General features: G+C 47.8%; 1 pseudogene; it reads left to right on the forward strand.

Moving 5' to 3' along the window:
* Window positions 1–389: 389 nt before the first annotated feature.
* On the forward strand, window positions 390–18,500 carry LOC127657624 (ribosomal RNA small subunit methyltransferase NEP1-like; annotated as a pseudogene).
* Window positions 18,501–20,227: the final 1,727 nt, after the last annotated feature.

A 20,227-nucleotide genomic window follows, 5' to 3' on the forward strand; every position in this document is an offset into this window, starting at 1 on the left:
TAGTATTAAGCTATTTTAAGTGCATTTCTCATGTGTTAAATTTTTAACAGGAAATCATAAACAGGTATTTTTTAATAAAGTTTTTTATGTGAAAATTCACTTCAAGGATGAATAAAATATAATATATGTCTAATAATATAATTAGCTTATGTCAGAGGGTGAGGGGAGACAAATGCACCCAAACGCAGAAGGAAGCAGTCAAGGAGTTTATTAACAACTTTTGTAAACAAGGACAGGCCCACACAGCACCGGCTGCAGTAATGAGCAGAGTCAAAAGGCTATAGCTACTATGGGCTAAGGAATGAGTGTGTTTGTATGATGAGTGTGTGCATTGTGGAAGTCAGGAGCAATCTGAAGAGAGTCCGTTGAAACTGGTGTGGTGAGAAGCAATGCCCAGACAAAATCCTTCTCCAACAAGTGGGCAGAGACCAAGGAATATTCCTCAAAGGGAACTGGGCATCAATACAGGCGAAGACGACAGTGAAATGGAAGGTAACCACACCTCTACAGACAGGCAACCAACAGACACAAGAGCACGTGCTAGCTACACAAGAGAGCAGAGTTAACATTGACAGCAAACAATAAACTGGCAAAGAAATATCATCGTCTCCCTAGATCAATCAGCATTCCCATGGAAATGCTGATCACAGGTGCTGGCTCCACCTGTGAGACAGGAGGGAGAGAGAAACCCAAACAAGAGTATGAGCCGGCACAAATGCCGGAAACGTGACAGCTTAATAATAGTAATCTCTAAAAACGCATTTTTGTTTTCATGACAACATAAAGGTATTTTTATAAAGCTGTTAATGCTTGTGAAATGTCACTAATTAAAAAAGATGACAAATATGATATAATATAAAAATATAATATAATATAATATAATATAATATAATATAATATAATATGATAATATAAATAAACTAATAACAGTAATCTCTAAAAACGTATTTTTATCATAATAACAAATGTGTTTTTTTTTTTTTACAAATAAATCCATCTTTTAAATATGAATTAGTGAAACATGAATGGCTTGATTTTTAAACGAAAACAGATATTACATTACATTAAAGAGGAGGCCAGGCATAGTATTATACATCACTTGTTTATTATATAACTGTGAAAAGAACTCGTCATTTTGCCGCTCTGACCAAATCTGTCAAATCCCTTCTGCCATGGGACCACAAGGTTAGCGTAGATTAGCGTAACGCGGCCGTTCCATAGACATTATATGGCGGTACACTGGCGAGGATGCCGGTCTTTTTGAAAGGATGTTCACAACGCTGAATAAAACGCTTTTGTGAGGAAACACCTAATAATTTAATGAATTGACCACCTTTCAGCCAATCTTCAACATGTTGTACACTAAACACTCTTTTGGAATGATCTATGAGTGGAGTTTACAACGATAAATTGATGTTTTATAAGAGAAGTCGCAGACGATTTTGCGACAGATAGGTGTCACTTTACGACACTCTACATTATTTGTAAGGCAACTCCAAAGGTTGACTATCGTAACACGCTAGATTACCGTTACTAGCCGTTACGCTCTCTACTATGGAATGATATTCCGGACATTATTCAAAAGGAATTGCAAATTGTATTTGCAATTGCGTTTTCAATTTGTGGACGCATAAAATGTGACATAATCCAAACGCAATTGCAAATCGCGCATTACCGTTTGCATTTTCGTTTAAGCGAACGCACAGTGACTGCCAGATTTCAAATGGAAAAGCAAAGTCCGTTTGCAACTGTGTTTCCCATATCTTACGAGTTTTGGCCCTGTCATATTTAAATAGCAATTTCAATTACCACGTCTGCTTTTTCACTTTCTCAGCGTCGCGTATGTAGCCAGCCAAAACTCAAATGGAATACTAATTCCCTTAGTATTTCCATTGATGCCTTACACAGAAACCTGTCAATCAGGGTCAAGGGTGGGATTATGCTATGGGGCGTGTTTGTCTTGGGAAGAGATGTCACTCACAGTCAACGGTCAAGATCAAATAAACCGGCGTCTGTTCAGGGCATCACCTCTTTATTTATTTTGTATTTATTTTAATGTTTATTTGACAGGGACAAATGCATAGAACATTGCTTTATAAATAATACAAAATAGATGCCAAGCATACATGTTTCAAGCCATGACTAATTTGCAACCCCTGTCCCTGGTTAGGCTTATAAATTTAAAACAAAAATTACAGAGTATTGAGTTTAAGATTTATAATTAATAAAATACATACAACAAATACATCCCATATATGAAATAAGATATGGGCTTAAGTAGATGTGCAAGTCACTATAAAACAAAGTCTAGACACATTTAACAATACAAGAACACAAAAGTGTGCATATGTCTGTGCGTGCTCACATATGCAACATTATGTTTGTATGCATTGTGTTATGTCCTGTACAGTCAGTGTTCACAAAGTTGTTTCAGTTTCAGCCATTGCTTTAAATGTGTATTAAAAACCTTGAAGTCTGTCAATGTTTTAATTTCAGATGCATTCCACAAATGTATGCCTCTTACTGAAAATGATGTCTGACCAAATGTTGTTCTACGTTTTGCGGCTATAGTTTCCACTTATTGTGCCTCTAGTTCTTATTCTGCTCTTTTGTTTATGTACTAGTTGACAGAATATTTCTGGTGCAACGTTGATCACACACTTAAAAATTAGTTTTAAAAAAGAAAAATTTACAAAACTGTCAAAACTCAAGATATTATGCTTCCTTAGAATGATGCAGTGATGCCATCTTACAGATTTCTGGTCCATTACTTTTAATGCTTGTTTATATAATGGCCCTGTCCCAAATGGCACACTCCGGACTTGTGGACTTCCTCAGAGTCCACACTTCGGTGACGTCATGTAGTGCAGACTTATAGGGCCCCTCGCGCAAGTCCACAAGGGCGCATTGAGAAGTATTTTGGGACAGACTTCGATCGTGAAGCGTGGTTATTGTTGGACAGGAGCTGCAGGTTCGGTTCGGGAAATATGCTGCCTATTGTTGTTGTTTTTACTATTGTGTTTGCGAGATGGCTTGCCATGCAGAGAAATCACATTTATACGCTCCGACGTCGTAGAAGACAAGATTATTTTCATGCATACAAGTGCTGATGTTATGCACGGAGGAAAGGGTAAGCAAGTAAATGTTATTGACTTTGTAGATAAACATATAACTTGTCAAAAGTCGTTAATGCATTAAGTCATTATTATTTGATTTACTGTTTAATTTTCTTTTTTCTTTATATACATATATATATATATATATATATATATATATATATATATATATATATGTATTTTATATTTTTTATGTGTACCTTGTTTTTTTATGTCGCTTTTAATTTACAGGTTTAAATATCCATACTTCACTTACATATGACTCAGTAAAGCCCTGCCATTCGGTTCTATATAATGAATCGTTATGCGATCAGCCTATTATTCAGCTGCTATTACTATGTTTGAGACATCAACCACTGGTCGATGACCATAATGTTTGTATAAACTGTAGGTAACAACTGGTAAAATGTACACAGTCATAAAAACCATAATGATACTTACACTTAAATATTTTCTTCTCAGCCATGTTATCAATTGTCTGTGTCCGTGAGCGAAAGCGCTCTTCACACCAGTTGTCTGATTGGCCTTTCGCAAGGACTCCTGGGTACTTGAAGTGCGTGAAGCCTGGATCTATGCGGGCTTCGCGGAAGACCGCTTCAAGGGTACAAAGGGGGCGCTGCTGAGCACACTTCAGAGCGTTAAAATGCTAAATGGGACGGCCTACGGACTCGTAGACTCAGCGAGCATGCGCAATTTAAGTCCACGAGACCGAAAGTCTGCATGAAGTGCACCATATTTGGGACAGGGCCAATGACTCTTTACCGTCGACTGTGAGTGACGTCACTTCCCAAGACAAACATGCCCCATAGCATAATCCCACCCTTGACCCTGATTGACAGGTTTCTGTGTAAGGCATTGGAAATGGAAATACTAAGGGAATTAGTATTCCATATGAGTTTTGGCTGGCTACATACGCGACGCTGAGAAAGTGAAAAAGCAAACGTGGTAATTGAAATTGCTATTTAAATATGACAGGGCCAAAACTCGTAAGATATGGGAAACACAGTTGCAAATGGACTTTGCTTTTCCATTTGAAATCTGGCAGTCACTGTGCGTTCGCTTAAACGAAAATGCAAACGGTAATGCGCGATTTGCAATTGCGTTTGGATTATGTCACATTTTATGCGTCCACAAATTGAAAACGCAATTGCAAATACAATTTGCAATTCCTTTTGAATAATGTCCGGAAAATCATTCCATAATGTCCGGAAAATCATTCCATACTCTACAGTGAAAGAACAGCGTAAGTTGTTTATGAGAGCACTATAAGATCTCTGAATATGTTGTTGTTGTGACGCACAATTGTGGCGTCGTATTTCTGTCAACATGGCTGCGCGCTCTGGAATCAAGCATGGTCTGGAGCATTTGGATGAATATGAACTGGAATCAAGCGTGGTCTGGAGCATTTGGATGAATATGAACCTCAACAAGCTAAACAACATCGAAGTCTGCATGATCAGATGACGGAAAACGTATCGGTTACCTAACGTAACCTCGGTTCTCTCTAGATGAGGGAACGAGTATTGCGTAAGCTAGCTTACGCTATGGGAAAGATTAATCTTTTCTGAGATATTGAAGCCAAAAAATTATCCTTAATTTTTGTATCCATTGTCAACGCAGTGCGGCAGCTGCAGACCTTGAGCGGGCTATCTAGCGAGCTCATAGGTTGCTCTGCGGCAACTGCTGCAGCCTATAGACGAGCTTGGGCGAACTCGCATCCAATGAGAGGCGTCCGCGCGCTCACTGCATCAAAGCCTGCCAAAATGGGCGTGACTAGAGTGCATATAAGCGTAGTTCGTAGGCTGGAACCCTGGTTTTCATTGACTGAAGCGAAAAGTCGCCGTGGCGCGAGCACGGCCGGCTACGCAATACTCGTTCCCTCATCTAGAGAGAACCGAGGTTACGTTAGGTAACCGATACGTTCTCTTACGAGAGGTTCTCTCGTATTGCGTAAGCTAGCTTACGCTACGGGAACCCATTGTCAACGCCGTGCGTGCCAAGCATCCACTGTATGAGCCCCAGGGAATTAAGGGGGACCCGGGGAGCCCTTATGAGTGGGGAAATAATTGGCGGCAAGAATGCGGGTCATTGATTGTGTAATACATAAGCACATAGTGGGAAGGGAACGACAGAGCGGCGGTGCCGGTCTGTGTGGAATGTGACCCATCAGTGCAGCTCACCAGGGGAGCTGTAGCGTATTAAACCGCTAGTAGTTTTGCCTGCAGAGCGGGCACTTCCATATTGTAAAATCTGACAAAGGTGGAGGGGGAAGTCCATCCCGCTGCCACACATATGTCGTGAATGGAAATCCCGCTGGACCACGCCCACGAGGATGCCATGCCTCTAGTGGAGTGAGCCCTAATGCCCAACGGGCATGGCAGGTCTTTTGACGCGTATGTAGCACGTATGTAGCGTCCACTATTCATCTAGATAGTGTCTGTTTCGAGGCGGCGAGACCTTTGGTGCGCCCTCCGAACGAAACAAAAAGCTGCTCAGAGCGTCTGAAAGCGGCGGAGCACGCAGTATACAATCTCAGTGCTCTGACCGGGCAAAGGAGATTGGCGTCGCGTTCGCTATCGGGTGCTGGCAGCGCCGATAGGGAAATGACCTGTGCTCTGAAAAGGAGTACCGATCACCTTGGGAACATAGCCGTGTCTAGGCTTTAAAATGACCTTGGAGTCACTTGGTCCAAACTCAAGACACGCATCGCTGACAGACAGCGCGTGAAGGTCTCCCACACGTTTGACTGATGACAGGGCAGTCAGAAAACGGTTTTGAGTGAAAGGTATTTCAAATCCACGGATTGAAGTGGTTCGAAAGGGGGCTTTCATAGTTTCGAGAACTATAGAAAGATCCCAGATAGGAACCGATGGGGGCGCTGGGGTTCATCCTTCTAGCTCCCTGAGGAAGCGGATGACCAGCTCGTTTTACCTCATGACTGGCGTGCAGGGGTTCAGCGAACGCCACAACGGCCGCCACATACACTTTGAGCGTGGATGGGGATCTGCCCTTATCCAGCAGCTCTTGTAGGAATACGAGCAGCGACGACACCCCACATGTCCGCGGGTCCAGGTCTCTGTCGGTGCACCATTTTGAGAACACAGACCATTTTGACGCATAGAGTCTTCTCGTGGAAGGGGCTCTAGCGTGTATGATGGTGTTTATTACTCCTTCTGGCAGAGCGACGGGTAGTCGTTGATCACCCACGCATGCAGCGCCCAGCGCTCTGGGTGGGGATGCCAGATTGTGCCGCGAGCTTGAGAGAGGAGATCTGCTCTCACTGGGATGGGCCACGGCGCTGTCAGTGACAGCTGCTTAAGCTCCGGGAACCATGTTGTGGCAGCGGGGGCGTGGTCAAGCGCCCGTCCGGGAGAGAAAAGCGGTAAGGGCGCTTACACCTGAGCTAAATTATGTCTAAACACCTGTCTCTAATTTCAGTGAGTACGAGGAGAGCGGCATAAAAAGGCAGCGAGAGGGCCCCAGAGGAGGGAGATGACATGCGAACCCAGTGTTTGGCATTGTGTTGTATTGTGTTTGTAAAATAAGATTGTACGGAACAAAAAGGGAATAAAACCTTACCTTGTGGTGAAGACCTGTTTCCTGTCCTCCTTCCTTGGGAAGTGTTACACTGGTGCCGAAACCCGGGACATTAAAGGAAACATGGAAAGTGGTCGCCCTATAGAGTCCTCCCAGCTGGCAGAAGTCCTCCAGTCCCTCGCGACGCTGCATCAAGGCCACCAACAATCCCTGCTTGAGCTCCGCAAGACCAAGATCGCCGGTTTTCGAAATCATGCGGGCTCAGGCAGAGGACCGGCACGCCATCCGAGCCTCCTCAGCCAGGGGACGCGTCAGCCACAACCGCGACCCCGGACACCCGCGCTACGCTGCCCCCCCCCAATGCTACAGAAGATGGGGGCAGCAGATGATCCTGAGGCCTTCCTCGATTTGTTTGAGCGCTCAGCAGAAATCTGGGGCTGGCCCCGCGAACAGTGGGCAGCCCGCCTGATTCCCCTTCTGTCCGGGGAAGCTCAACTTGCGGCACAGCAGCTGCCGGCGACGAACCTCCTGGCATACCCCGATCTGAAGAGGTCTATTCTGCAGCGGGTCGGTCGGAGCCCAGAAGAGAATCGCCAGCTCTTCCGGGGCATGAAGCTAGGAACGTCCGATCGCCCCTTCGCGTTCACTCAACGGCTCCGGGAGGTGGCTGCTCGCGGGGGACTGCGACGTCGAGGGAGTAATCGACCAGGTGGTACTGGAACAGTTCATTCAACGGCTGCCTCGGAAGACGGCGGAGTGGGTCCAGTGCCATCGCCCGGCGTCGCTGGAGGAAGCTGTTCGGTTGGCGGAGGACCACTTGGCGGCGATCCCGAGGGCGGACGAGCCCTCTTCTTCGTCTCTCTCCCCTTCCCTTGTATCTGCCCAGGCCCTCGCCCCCCCCTGTGTTTTTTCCTTCTGTTCTCTCCCCAGGGCCCGTTACTGCCCCGCGCAGGCGTGGAGGGTTCCAGAGACCTGCTCCCCGGCCGTGGGAGAATGCGCCCTCCCATTCCCCGTCTTTCAGCCGCTCTCCTCCTCAGGTGGGGGCCCGCCAGCACAAGTGCGGCCGCAACGCCTGGGCCGGCCTGTTGGAGGTGCGGAGACCCGGCCACTTCCGGGATCAGTGTCCGCTGATGGAGGTGGGGACGGTGGTGCGGGTCTCCGACGTCCCGCAGGCTGCCCCTATCGGGCTGGAGCATACCGGATTCGGTAAGGATCAGGGGGTATTTACCAAGCTTTGCTGGATACCGGCTGCAATCAGACCACCATCCACCAACGCTTGGTTCAACCCGGGCTTTGGGTTTATCTAAACTGGTGAGGGTGAGGTGTGTGCATGGGGATGTTCACAAATATCCCATGGTGACGTTGGCGATGATATTTAGGGGAAAAGAACATAGTGTGGAGGCAGCGGTTAGTTCCGCCTCACCCATCCGCTAATCTTGGGTACTGATTGGCCGAATTTTAAAGATATATTAGAGGGTATTTGTGCGGATGGGTCCTGCATAAAGAGGTGTGCTGTGCGATGCTTTGGCAGGGAGGCGGAGCCGGACCGCCCTCGGCTGCTCGGAATGACGAGGAAAGGGGCGAGGTGGCCGCCTCCTCTCAGGGAATTCCCTGAAGGGACTTTCCTCTAGAGCAGTCGCGGGACGAAACTCTTAAACATGCTCTTGACCAAGTGAGAGTGATTGATGGTCAACAGCTCCGGCCGGCGTCGCCATTGCATACCCATACTTTGCTATGATTAATGATCGGTTATATAGAGTGACGCAGGACGCTCAAACAAAGGAGGAAGTGACACAATTATTGGTTCCACGAAGCCGCGGAAATGGTTTTCCAGGCGGCTCACTATAATCCTATGGCCGGTCACCTAGGGGAACGGAAAACACTTCTCCGCCTAATAGCCCGCTTCGATTGGCCGGGCATTGGCGGTGACGTCCGCAGGTGGTGTGCGGCGTGCCGTGAATGTCAGCTGGTAAACCCACCGGCCACCCCAAAAGCGCCATTGCGCCCTCTACCATTAATCGAGGTCCCCTTCGAGAGAATTGGGATGGACCTCGCCGGGCCATTAGAACGGTCAGCACGCTGACATCGCTTTGTGTTAGTCCTAGTGGATTACGCGACGCGATATCCGGAAGCAGTGCCTCTGAGCAACATCTCCGCGACGTAGTGTTGCAGGGGCACTCTTCAAGATAATCTCCGGTGGGGATTCCGAAAGAAATCCTCACCGATCAAGGCACCGACTTTTATGTCACGTAACACTTCGCGAACTTTACGAGCTCTTGGGCATCAAATCGATTCAGCACTAGCGCTTACCACCCGCAGACAGATGGCCTAGTGGAACGATTTAATAAAACGCTCAAGAACATGATTCGTGAATTGCATTACACGAGGACGCTTAGAAATTGGGATAAGTGGCTAGACCCCTGTTATTTGCAGTACGAGAGGTCCCACAAGCCTCCACCGGGTTCTCCCCGCTTGAACTGCTGTACGGGCGATGCCCCGCGGGTCCTTGACGTCATCCGCGGCGTGGGAGGAGGGACCTTCTAATAGTAAAAATGAAATTCAGTTCGTTCTCGATCTTAGAGCAAAACTCCACACACTGGGGTGATTAACACAGGAGAATTTGCTCCAAGCTCAAGAACGCCAACGCCGGCTGTATGACAGGGGTGCTCGGCTACGGAATTTGCACCGGAGATAAGGTACTCAGTATTACTCCCAACATCGAAGCTCTAAATTACTCGCCAAGTGGCAAGGACCCTTTGAGGTCACACGATGAGTTGGGGATCTCGATTATGAAGTTAAACGCACCGATAGAGGGGCGACGTCAGATTTATCACCTCAACCTCCTGAAATTATGGAGGGAGGAGGCAGCCTCTGTGACGTTGGCCACTGTAGTTCCGAGAGGGCGGAGCTCGGGCCGGAGGTAAACAAAACTACAATCTTAACACTCGGTTACTTGTGGAGACCAACTCTCACCGCGGCAACTCACAGAGGTTTCTGAATTACAAAAGGAATTTGCGGATGTGTTTTCCCTCTACCGGGCCGTATAAACATCATACAGCACCACATCGAGACCGAGCCGGGCGCTGTGGTGCGTTGTCGCCTCTATCGCTTACCCGAACATAAAAAGAAAATAGTACGGGAAGAATTAGATGCGATGCTCGATATGGGCGTAATAGAGGAATCCCACAGTGATTGGTCCAGCCCGGTTGTTCTTGTTCCCAAGAGTGATGGGTCTGTTCGATTCTGTGTGGATTACAGGAAAGTCAACGCGGTGTCTAAATTTGACACATACCCAATGCCCCGTGTTGATGAACTGCTCGATCGGTTAGGTACTGCTCGATTTTATTCGACCTTGGATTTAACAAAGGGTTATTGGCAGATCCCCTTGACACCAATGTCCCGTGGAGAAAACAGCCTTCACTACGCCGCTTGGGTTACACCAATTTGTGACGCTTCCTTTCGGTTTGTTTGGGGCACCAGCCACGCTTCAGCGACTCATGGATCGGATCCTCAGACCGCGACACCGCGTACGCCGCTGCCTATTTAGATGATATTATCATTTATAGCAATGATTGGCAGCGGCACATGCAACATCTGAGGGCCGCCCTGAGATCGCTGCGGCGGGCGGGCTCACGGCAAACCCTAAGAAGTGCTGACGATGCGGTGGAGGTACGGTATCTGGGGTTCCACTTGGGTCATGGCCAGGTGCGCCCCAAATTGATAAGACCGCGGCGATTGCGACTTGCCCTAGACCTAAGACCAAAAATGGGGTGAGGCAGTTTCTGGGGCTGGCTGGCTATTATAGAAGGTTTGTGCCTAATTATTCGGACGCCACCAGCCCGCTGACTGACCTCACTAAAAAGGTGGCTCCAGATCCGGTCCAGTGGTCGGAGCAGTGCCAACAGGCGTTTATGCAGGTTAAAGCCGCACTTTGTGGGGGCCGCTTCTTCATGCACCTGACTTCTCTCCCCTTTTTATTACAGATGGACGCTTCAGACAGAGGGCTGGGGGCCGTACTCGCAGGTGGTGGAGGGAGAGGAGCTCGGTGCTGTACATTAGCCGTAAGCTCTCCTTAAGGGAGACTAAGTACAGCACCGTGGAGAAGGAGTGTTTGGCCATCAAGTGGGCGGTCCTCACCCTCCGTTACTACCTGCTGGGGCGGGCCTTCACCCTCTGTTCGGATCACACCCACTGCAGTGGCTCCATCGCATGAAGGATACTAACGCCCGGATCACCCGTTGGTATCTAGCTCTCCAGCCCTTTAAATTCAAGGTGGTCCACAGACCGGGGTGCAGATGGCTGTCGCCGACTTCCTCTCCAGAAATGGGGAGTGGTAGGCAGGCCGGATGACGCCTCGGCCTGAGTCGGGCGGTGGGGGTATGTGGCAGCGGGGGCGTGGTCAAGCGCCCGTCCGGGAGAGAAAAGCGGTAAGGGCGCTTACACCTGAGCTAAAGTATGTCTAAACACCTGTCTCTAATTTCAGTGAGTACGAGGAGAGCGGCATAAAAAGGCAGCGAGAGGGCCCCAGAGGAGGGAGATGACATGTGAACCCAGTGTTTGGCATTGTGTTGTATTGTGTTTGTAAAATAAGATTGTACGGAACAAAAAGGGAATTAAAACCTTACCTTGTGGTGAAGACCTGTTTCCTGTCCTCCTTCCTTGGGAAGTGTTACACATGTCTGATTCTCCCAATGCGGGGCTATGAGGAGCACCGAGTGACGCGTTTCCCTGATCCTCTGCATTACCTGTGGCAATAGCGAGACGGGAGGGAAGGCGTAAAGCGGGCGTCTGGCCAGTCCTGGGCCAGCTGCGTCCTCGCTCGAGAAAAATATTGGGCAGTGAGAGTTCTCTTTGGACGCAAAGAGGTCTATCTCTGCTCTGCCGAATAGGTGCCATAACGTCTGGACTGTTTGAGCGTGCAGGGACCATTCCCCTGGGGGAATATTGTCTCTGGACAGTCTGTCCGGGCCGTCGATCAGGTGGCCTGGCACGTGCGTCGCCCTCAGCGAGCGCAGGTGGCACTGGGACCAACTCAGTATGCGTTTCGTCAGATGGAAGAGGTTCCTGGATCTGACTCCGCCCTGACGGTTTAGGTAGGATACCACAGATCTGTTGTCCGAACGGACCAGGACGTGGTGACCCTGAATGACCGGAGAAAGCGACGCGGCGTACTCGACCGCTATCATTTCCAGACAATTTATGTGAAGGAGCTTTTCCTGAACTGACCATAGGCCGAAAACCGGAGAGCCCTCGCAGACCGCGCCCCAACCCGTGTTGGAGGCGTCTGTCGAGATGACTTTTCGGCAAGATACAGCTCCCATTGTCACTCCCCGCTGATACCATTAGGCCACTGTCCAGGGCTGCAGAGCTGATATACAGGTCGAAGTCACCTTGATGGGCTGGCGGCCTGTGGCCCAAGCCCGGCGAGACGCGCGGGTGTTTAGCCAATGCTGAAGCGGGCGCATGTGCAGTAAACCCAGCTGAAGTACTGCTGCGGCTGAGGCCATGTAACCTAGCACTCTCTGGAATTTCTTCAGAGGCGTGAGGCTGTTCATCTGAAAAGATGCGTCTAGTCGCTGAACACGGCGCCGCTGTGTAGATAAGCGAGCCGTCATTGCCACGGAGTCTAGTTCTGTTCCAAGGAAGGAAATTGTCTGACTGGGCTGTAGTGAGCTCTTGGTCCAACTGACTGCAAGACCCAAACTGTTCAGATGGCTGAGGAGAACTGCTCTGTGAGACAGAAGCTCCATATGTGACTGTGCCATAATCAGCCAGTCGTCCAAATAGTTCAAAATTCGCAAACCCTGACTCCACAGGGTGCGAGCGCCGATCCATGCACTTCGTGAAAGTACGGGTGCTAAGGACAGGCCGAACGGGAGGACGGTGTATTGATAAACCTGGCCGTCGGCTGAATCTCAAGAATGGCCTGTGACGGGATTTATCTGAATCTGAAAGTATGCATCTTTCAGATCGAGAGAAATAAACCAGTCCCCCTCTGGCGCACATGCGCGAGGAGTTTCCTGATTGTAAGCATTTTGAACGGTCTTTTTGCAAGCACCTTGTTCAAAACCCTGAGATCTAATATGGGTCTGAGGCCGACGTCTTTCTTGGGAACAAGAAAATAACGGCTGTAAAGCCCCGACTCGCTCAGAGAGGGTGGCACTTTCTCTATGGCCCTTTTGCACAGAAGGCTTGCTATTTCTGAACGAAGCATGCACGCTGCTTCCGTGTTCACAGCATTGTTGCCAACTTAGCGAATTTGTCGCTATTTTTAGCGACTTTTCAGACCCCTTTAGCGACATTTTTTCAAAAAAGCGACTAGCGACAAATCTATCGACTTTTTGGACAAACCTTAGCAACTTTCCAAATTCCACATATCGCCAGTACTGCAAGCGTGAGGTCTTACTTCCCCGCTGCGTCTGCTCTGTTCAGTGAGCGGCTGAGAGGAGCAGCACATTCCGTTGACTGCACGCCAGCGGACATAGACATGAATGAGCTGCGCATGTGCACGCTGTGTTATTAGAAACCAATCAGTGATCACATATCAGCTGCCTTCTCCTTTGTTTTAATTCAAAACATTTAATTTGACCGTTTTTCGGCTATATACTTATATAAAAACAGTATGAGCACGGTTTAGGGGAGATAACCGTTATTATAAACTGAAGTAGGCTACAGTACCGACAAATTAGGCAGAATGCAAATACGACGCGATGACGTCATTAATATGCTAATGACGCATGACGTCATCTGGCGACATTTAGCTACTTTTCGAGCAGGCCTTAGCTACTTTCCATTGAAAATAGTTGGCAACACTGGTTCACAGTGGTTTCGAGCCGCGCTCTGAAGCGAGGAGGGCGGCGATCGAACTGTAGCAAATAGCCCTGTTGTATTGTGCTTAACACCCACTTGGATATCCCTGGAATAGCTTCCCACGCTTTGAAGCGTAACGCTAGAGGGTGAATGGCCAATTCGCTCTGAGTGCCGCACACAGAGCGCTGAACAAAATGTGTGAGCGCGTTTAGTGTGTTCATGCATGATTGCTCGCAGACAGCATGAACAGGCTATTTTGTGAGTGACTTCCCGATTGGAATGAATGGGGAAATAGTCACATCTGTTACGTGATGCGCAAGCATAGTCATGGGCACGGGACTTACACACAGAGGAATGTTTGCTGGCCGTGTAACAGAGCGGGCAGAGAATGGGTGCGCGCACGTATTCGTGGGCGCATTTATTGACTCTAGCGCTCGAGCGGTTCGTAACCGCTTTATGTGAGCGTGCTCTGGTGGGGACACGAGACATGCAGTGCTTGTGTGCAGAAGTGAACACTGGATTGTGGGCACATTTTCTACACATAGGGCTGGTCGTGTGACAGAGCGGCCAGAGAATGGGCGCGCGCATGCATTTGTGGGCGCCTTCATTGACTCTGACGCTCGAGCGGTTCATAACCGCTTTATGAGAGCGTGCTCTGATAGGGCCACGGGATGTGTTATGCTTGTGTGTAGGGGCGAACACTGGGTTGTGGGCACATTTTCTACACATAAGACATGTTTGCTCTTTACAAGATTTATTTGGGTCGCCGTGAAAACGGCGTTTGAGTGCAGGCAAGCGGGCAGTGTCACCGGCTTGTTGGCTGCTAAATTCACCACTGTAGTAGCCTGAGAGAAGGGGACTGACAGGGGGCAAAGCTTTGACGGTGGTCCGGCCGCGGCGGGACTGAGCCGTCGTTTGTTCAACAAAGTTAGGAAGACTTCGGTTGCTATGGTTTCAGCGTTACCTTAAATCGAGGCCCGCGGGGGGGCGGCGGTCTGCGGCCTGCGGCGGCTGTCTGAGCGCGATCGAGGGTGGCCGCCCTGTCGACGCTGAGAAGTCTGAGATTGTTGAGCTGGGCGCTGTTAAGAGGCTCGTGCAGGAGGCTGATCACGTGAGCGGCCTGCAGAGGCGCTAGCGCGACGAGATTCATGGCTTGTGTGGCTTTTTGGACCTCTGAAAACCGGTCAATGATACCACTCACCGCGGAGCCGAAGAGACCGGATGGAGAGAGCGGTGCGTTGAGGAACGTAGAGCGCTCTGCTTCTCCCATGTTGGCTAGCGTTAACCACAGATGTCTCTCGGTCACAGTCAGCGCGCCATGCACTTCCCCTTTAGCTTGGGCTGCAGCTTTGGAAGCGCGAGGGCGAGGTCCGTGAGCACTCCGTATGTCTGCAACGGCCTCTGGATGCCTACTTTCCTCATCCCACTCCCGCAGAAGGTCCGCTTGGAGGATCTGTAGGACGGCCATAGAGTGCAGAGCAGATGCAGCTTGGCCGGCGGCGGAATAGGCGCGCCAACACAGGCGGAAGTTGTTCTGCAGGCCTTAGACGGGAGCACTGGTTTAGACCGCCATCTCGCGGAGGGCGGGCAAAGGTGTGCTGCTACCGCATCCTCGACCGGAGGGATGGAAGCGTAGCCCTTCTCAGTGGCGCCGTCCACCGAAGCAAGAGAGGTGGAGATGTGGGATCGGACCCTGGCCGAGAAAGGCGCTGCTCCATGATTTGGAAAACTCGGCGTGGAGTTCCGGCAGGAAGGGAGCGACCCGGTAGCGGGTGCTGCCCGGTGGCGGCTCTGTAGAAAGCAGCCGTCAAGTCTGTTGGGTGCCTGCTCAAGGGCGGTGACCACTCGAGCCCGAGGCGGTCGACGGCCTGTGTGAGGAGGCGTGTTAGTTCCCCTCGACTCGGCGCGGGTCCTGCTGGATTCCTGGGCTGAGGAGGAGGCGTGTGAGCCTGACCACCTCGCTGTCCGAAGCCATGATGGAACAGCCCTTATCCTCCGCTTCTTCGTCCGAGATGGCAGCAGAGCAGCCGCCGGCGGCAACTGCGCTGCTCCGGTGGGCGGGAGGGTGAAGGCGATGCTCGAGGGATGGGCTCCGGCGAGGCAATCGCTTCTACCATTGTTTCCGGCAGCCTTTGAGAGCGGCGCTTTTTCTGCGCGGCTGAACGGAAGGCGGCGCGGCGGCTTCGGTCCTGAGCGCCGAGTCGAGCCCGCAGGGTCGACATCGGCAGCTCCTCGCAGAGATCACATCCGCCGGGCGAGCGAGCTCTGCATGCCCCAGTCCCAGGCAGAGAGCGCAGATGATGTGGCGGTCTCCGGTGCTGAGAGGAGCGGCATGAGGCGCAAGTGGAGCGAGGCATCTTAAAAAACGCTCGTACTCTTTTGTGAAGTTCTTAAGAACTAGCTTGCTTTTAAAAGGATACGTCGCCGGATGGCGTAGCTCGCAGGACGGCTGAAGGTGGCGAAGACGGCCGGCTTCTTCGACGCTGTCCACGCTTGCTTGATGCCCCTCGAACGGCGACGCGGCTTCCAGTTTAGTGATGCGAAGAGCTTCGCTGAAGAGATGAAAATCGGGGTTCCAGCCTACGAACTACGCTTATATGCACTCTAGTCACGCCCATTTTGGCGGGCTTTGATGCAGTGAGCGCGCGGACGCCTCTCATCGGATGCGAGTTCGCCCAAGCTCGTCTATAGGCTGCAGCAGTTGCCGCAGAGCAACCTATGAGCTCGCTAGATAGCCCGCTCAAGGTCTGCAGCTGCCGCACTGCGTTGACAATGGATACAAAAATTAAGGATAATTTTTTGGCTTCAATATCTCAGAAAAGATTAATCTTTCCCGTAGCGTAAGCTAGCTTACGCAATACGAGAGAACCTCTCGTAAGAGAAACGTCTCGTTGTTGTTTTAGAAGGAGCTACGCTTGAAACCGTAAAGGTAAATTACAACGATACTCACTAAGTTGAAAGTTTGCATTAGTTGATCTAAGTGGTATTCACTGGAAAGCCACTAGAACTGTGGCAGTAAGATTTATCTTGGTAAAAAGGTTTACTTTCATAGGATGCTGAATATAACCTATTTCTATGCAGGTTGGTAAGACATTTGAGTTGCTGAACTGTGATCAGCATTAGAGTATGATAGAGTGGAAGAGACCCTGGAAATATTCGCCCTGACATCACTCATCAGGTAAGCTTTGCCCAGTCATCCTGATTCACTAGTAAATCTACTAAGTGTTTTAATTGGGTGTTAAATGTATTGAGGGTTATATAAATAATTACATTTAGTTTTACGATTCCCATATTGAATTAAGAAAATATTCCATCGTAAGATATTTAAATTATTTTATTGACAAATGATTGCCCTGTCTTCAGTGGTATCCCATCTCATTTTAATTCTTTGAGTGTCTGACTGTTGTCTTAATTCTCACAGTGCTTGTTGATGTTACTGGACAGTCCTTTGAATTGAGCTGGACTACTTCAAGTGTACATTCACACAGAGAAGAACGTTTTAATCGAGATCAACCCACAGACAAGAATTCCTCGCACATTTGTGAGATTTTGTGGTCTTATGGGTAAATTTGCATGCATTGGTACATTAACTTCCTTTCTGACAATGTTTCCTAATTATACATTATTTCTTAAAACTATAGTAATACAAAAGAACTGTTGTAGCATATAAAGGCCAAATTAGTCACCTACTGTTTTCCCTCCTATAGTCCAGCTACTGAACAAGATGAGTGTGAGAGCAGCAGATGGCCCTCAGTGTTTGTTAAGACTAATTAAAAATCCAGTGTCAGACCACCTGCCACCTGGATGTCCCCGATATTCTACATCCTTCAAAGCCGGAGATGCTGTGTGTCCCAGAACAATTGTCCCTACAGACGGACCTGCTGCTATTGTCATTGGAGCATTTGCACATGGAAAAGTATGTGTTTATCCCTGTATAGATTTGTAGCAGAACAGACTTTTCTCAAAAATTCAAGCATCTCCAAGCACAAAATCTATAGAAAAGTGACATGACATTTCATAGTGATCACAGCTATCAAGCTCTACAATGGACAAAAAATTATTTTAAAATGAAACGTGCGTTTGGAAATACGTAAATGATGTCAATTACATTTTTTGTGTGCAATTTTTCTGTAAAGGGATAGTTCACTCAAAAAGGAAAATTCTCTCATCATTTACTTGCCCTCATGATACAAAGATTTTCAGAAGAATATCTCGGATCTGTTGGTCCAGACAATGCAAGTTAATGGTGACCAAAACTTTGAACCTCAAAGCACATTAAGGCATCATAAATGTATTCCATATTACTCCAATATTTTAATTCATGTCTTCTGAAATGACATGATAGGTGTGGGTGAGAAACAGGCCAAAATATAACAGATTTTTTTCACTATAAACCTTGACACCTGCAGTCTCCTTGGTGACTATGATTTCAAGCTCAATTATGTTTCTGTATAAGTGACGCATGTGTACAGCGCTAGATTGCGCTAAGAAGTGTAATCAGGCTTGAAATCACGATCGTGCCTTGAGACTGCATTGGCAAGATATAACGTGGAAAAGGAGTTATATTTTTGTCTGTTCTCACTCATAACTTATTAGATCGTTTCAGAAGTCATTGGTTTAACCATTGGAGTAATGTTGATTACATTTATGCTGCCTTTGTTTTGCTTTTTTGAGCTTCAAATTTCTGGTCACCATTAACTTGTACTCATTAACTTACTATTGCCCTACAGAGCTGAGATATTCTTCTAAAAGCTTAGTTTGTGTTCAGCAGAAGAAAGAAAGTCATACACGGGATGCAAAAGATGCATTTTCCTTTTTGGGTGAACTATCCCTTTAACAATCTTATTCCATCTTTGTTGTAAGAGCACCTTATTTGCAGTCTTACAGAAATCGAAGTGGCAAACATGATGTGTCCTGACTTTTAAAGTAAATCACTTTTAAATGGTCAATTTAAACACTTTATGACACATTATGACAGCAGCTCTGACCTGTGCCAAAATCTGTTCTGCGTTCGAGGAGGTATGGAGAGTGTTATGACGAAATCATCCTGTTATGAACAGTCATGTTTCTGCCTGTGTGTGGAACAGGCCTTTGGTCTTCACCCCGTGTGTACGCACATATGCGGCCCAGTCGTGTGTGCAAAATGTGCTGTCTGTCACCACACGAGATTATGTTTCATGTGTTATAAGACAATTATAACTCAAACTGAAGCAAACAACTGTACCCTTCACAGTGTGGGGTAGGCAGTTGGACTTAATTTTTCTTTAGAATTTTTACAAATTGGTTTATGCATTTAAAATGTCCCATTTTATATGTGTTAATATGTCTTCATGATGCCAATAAACAGATTTGGTTCCTGTTATGTCTCATGACATACCTCAGGCTTTTTCCCAACAAGGCTTTTGTCTTAATTTGTACTCACTCAAATGACCACTACAGTCTTTGGATGTTTGCCAGCCATTTGTGAGCATTTGCCTGTAGATATTTTCAGTTTGTGTGCTGCCTCTGTAGTTTTTCTATTCTTATTCTTCTCTACATTTTCCTGCTCACTCCTGAGCCATTTTCTCCTTGATCATCTCTCCTCATTGGCCTTGTCTTTACAGCTTTCCTGTCTGACATATTCTCTTACATGCAACACCTAATTTCAGTACCTTTCTGTAATCAAGAAGTTAACTAGTCATTTGTCCATCCAGAATAACTACTGCTTTACAATTCACAGCCTAAAATGGTTGGTCAATATCTGATATAAATAGTAGGCTTTATTTAATATGTAATAATTTCTAAAAAGTATTAAAACATTTCTACTTTTATTCAGAATTTCCTGGTCCTTTAGTTTGCTGTCTCTCACTTATGCTTGTTGCATTCAATAATACTTTTTGATGTTGGGTCCTGGGTAGCTCAGCGAGTAAAGACACCACCCCTGGAGTTGTGAGTTAGAATCCAGGGCATGCTGAGTTACTCCAGCCAGGTCTCCTAAGAAACCAAATTGGCCTGGTTGCTATGGAGGGTAGAATCACATGGGGTAACCTCCTCGTGGTCACTATGTGGTTCTCGCTCTTGGTGGGGCCTGTGGTGATTTGTGCATGGATGCAGCGGAGAATAGCGTGAAGCCTCCATGCGTCTCCACGGTAACGTGCTTGACAAGCCATGTGATAAGATGCGTGGATTGACGGTCTTTGACACAGAGGCAACTGAGATTCGTCCTCCACCACCCAGATTGAGGCGAGTCACTACAAGGACCTAGAGCGCATTGGGAATTGGGCATTCCAAACTGGGGAGGAAAAATTATAATAATAATAATACTTTTTGATCCAAATCTAAACAAATGCTTGGTATACCTGCTTTACAGAGACTGGCCCACAAATAAATGCTGCTGGGCTTAAAACAAATTTGCATACACTAAATTGACATCCATCCATCCATCGTCAACCGCTTATCCTGTGTACAGGGTCGCGGGGGGCTGGAGCCTATCCCAGCTAACACTGGGCGAAAGGCGGGGGACACCCTGGACAGGTCGCCAGTCCATCGCAGACTAAATTGACATGAGTTTGTTTTATTTTTCCACTTTAAAAAATGAATTCCCTTTAAAAGACCTGCATATTGTATCTTTCTATAGAAAGAGTAAAGTATTACATCCATATTGGATTTATTTTGGATATTCTTTTAAGTAAACAAACAAAATGCAAACCAACTGTTATTATAAACCAAAGAATATGTATTTACATGAATAATCAAAGTCTTGATTTGTCATTCAAGAGCCTACG

Source organism: Xyrauchen texanus, chromosome 17, assembly GCF_025860055.1.
Source record: "Xyrauchen texanus isolate HMW12.3.18 chromosome 17, RBS_HiC_50CHRs, whole genome shotgun sequence".
Lineage (NCBI taxonomy): Eukaryota > Metazoa > Chordata > Actinopteri > Cypriniformes > Catostomidae > Xyrauchen > Xyrauchen texanus.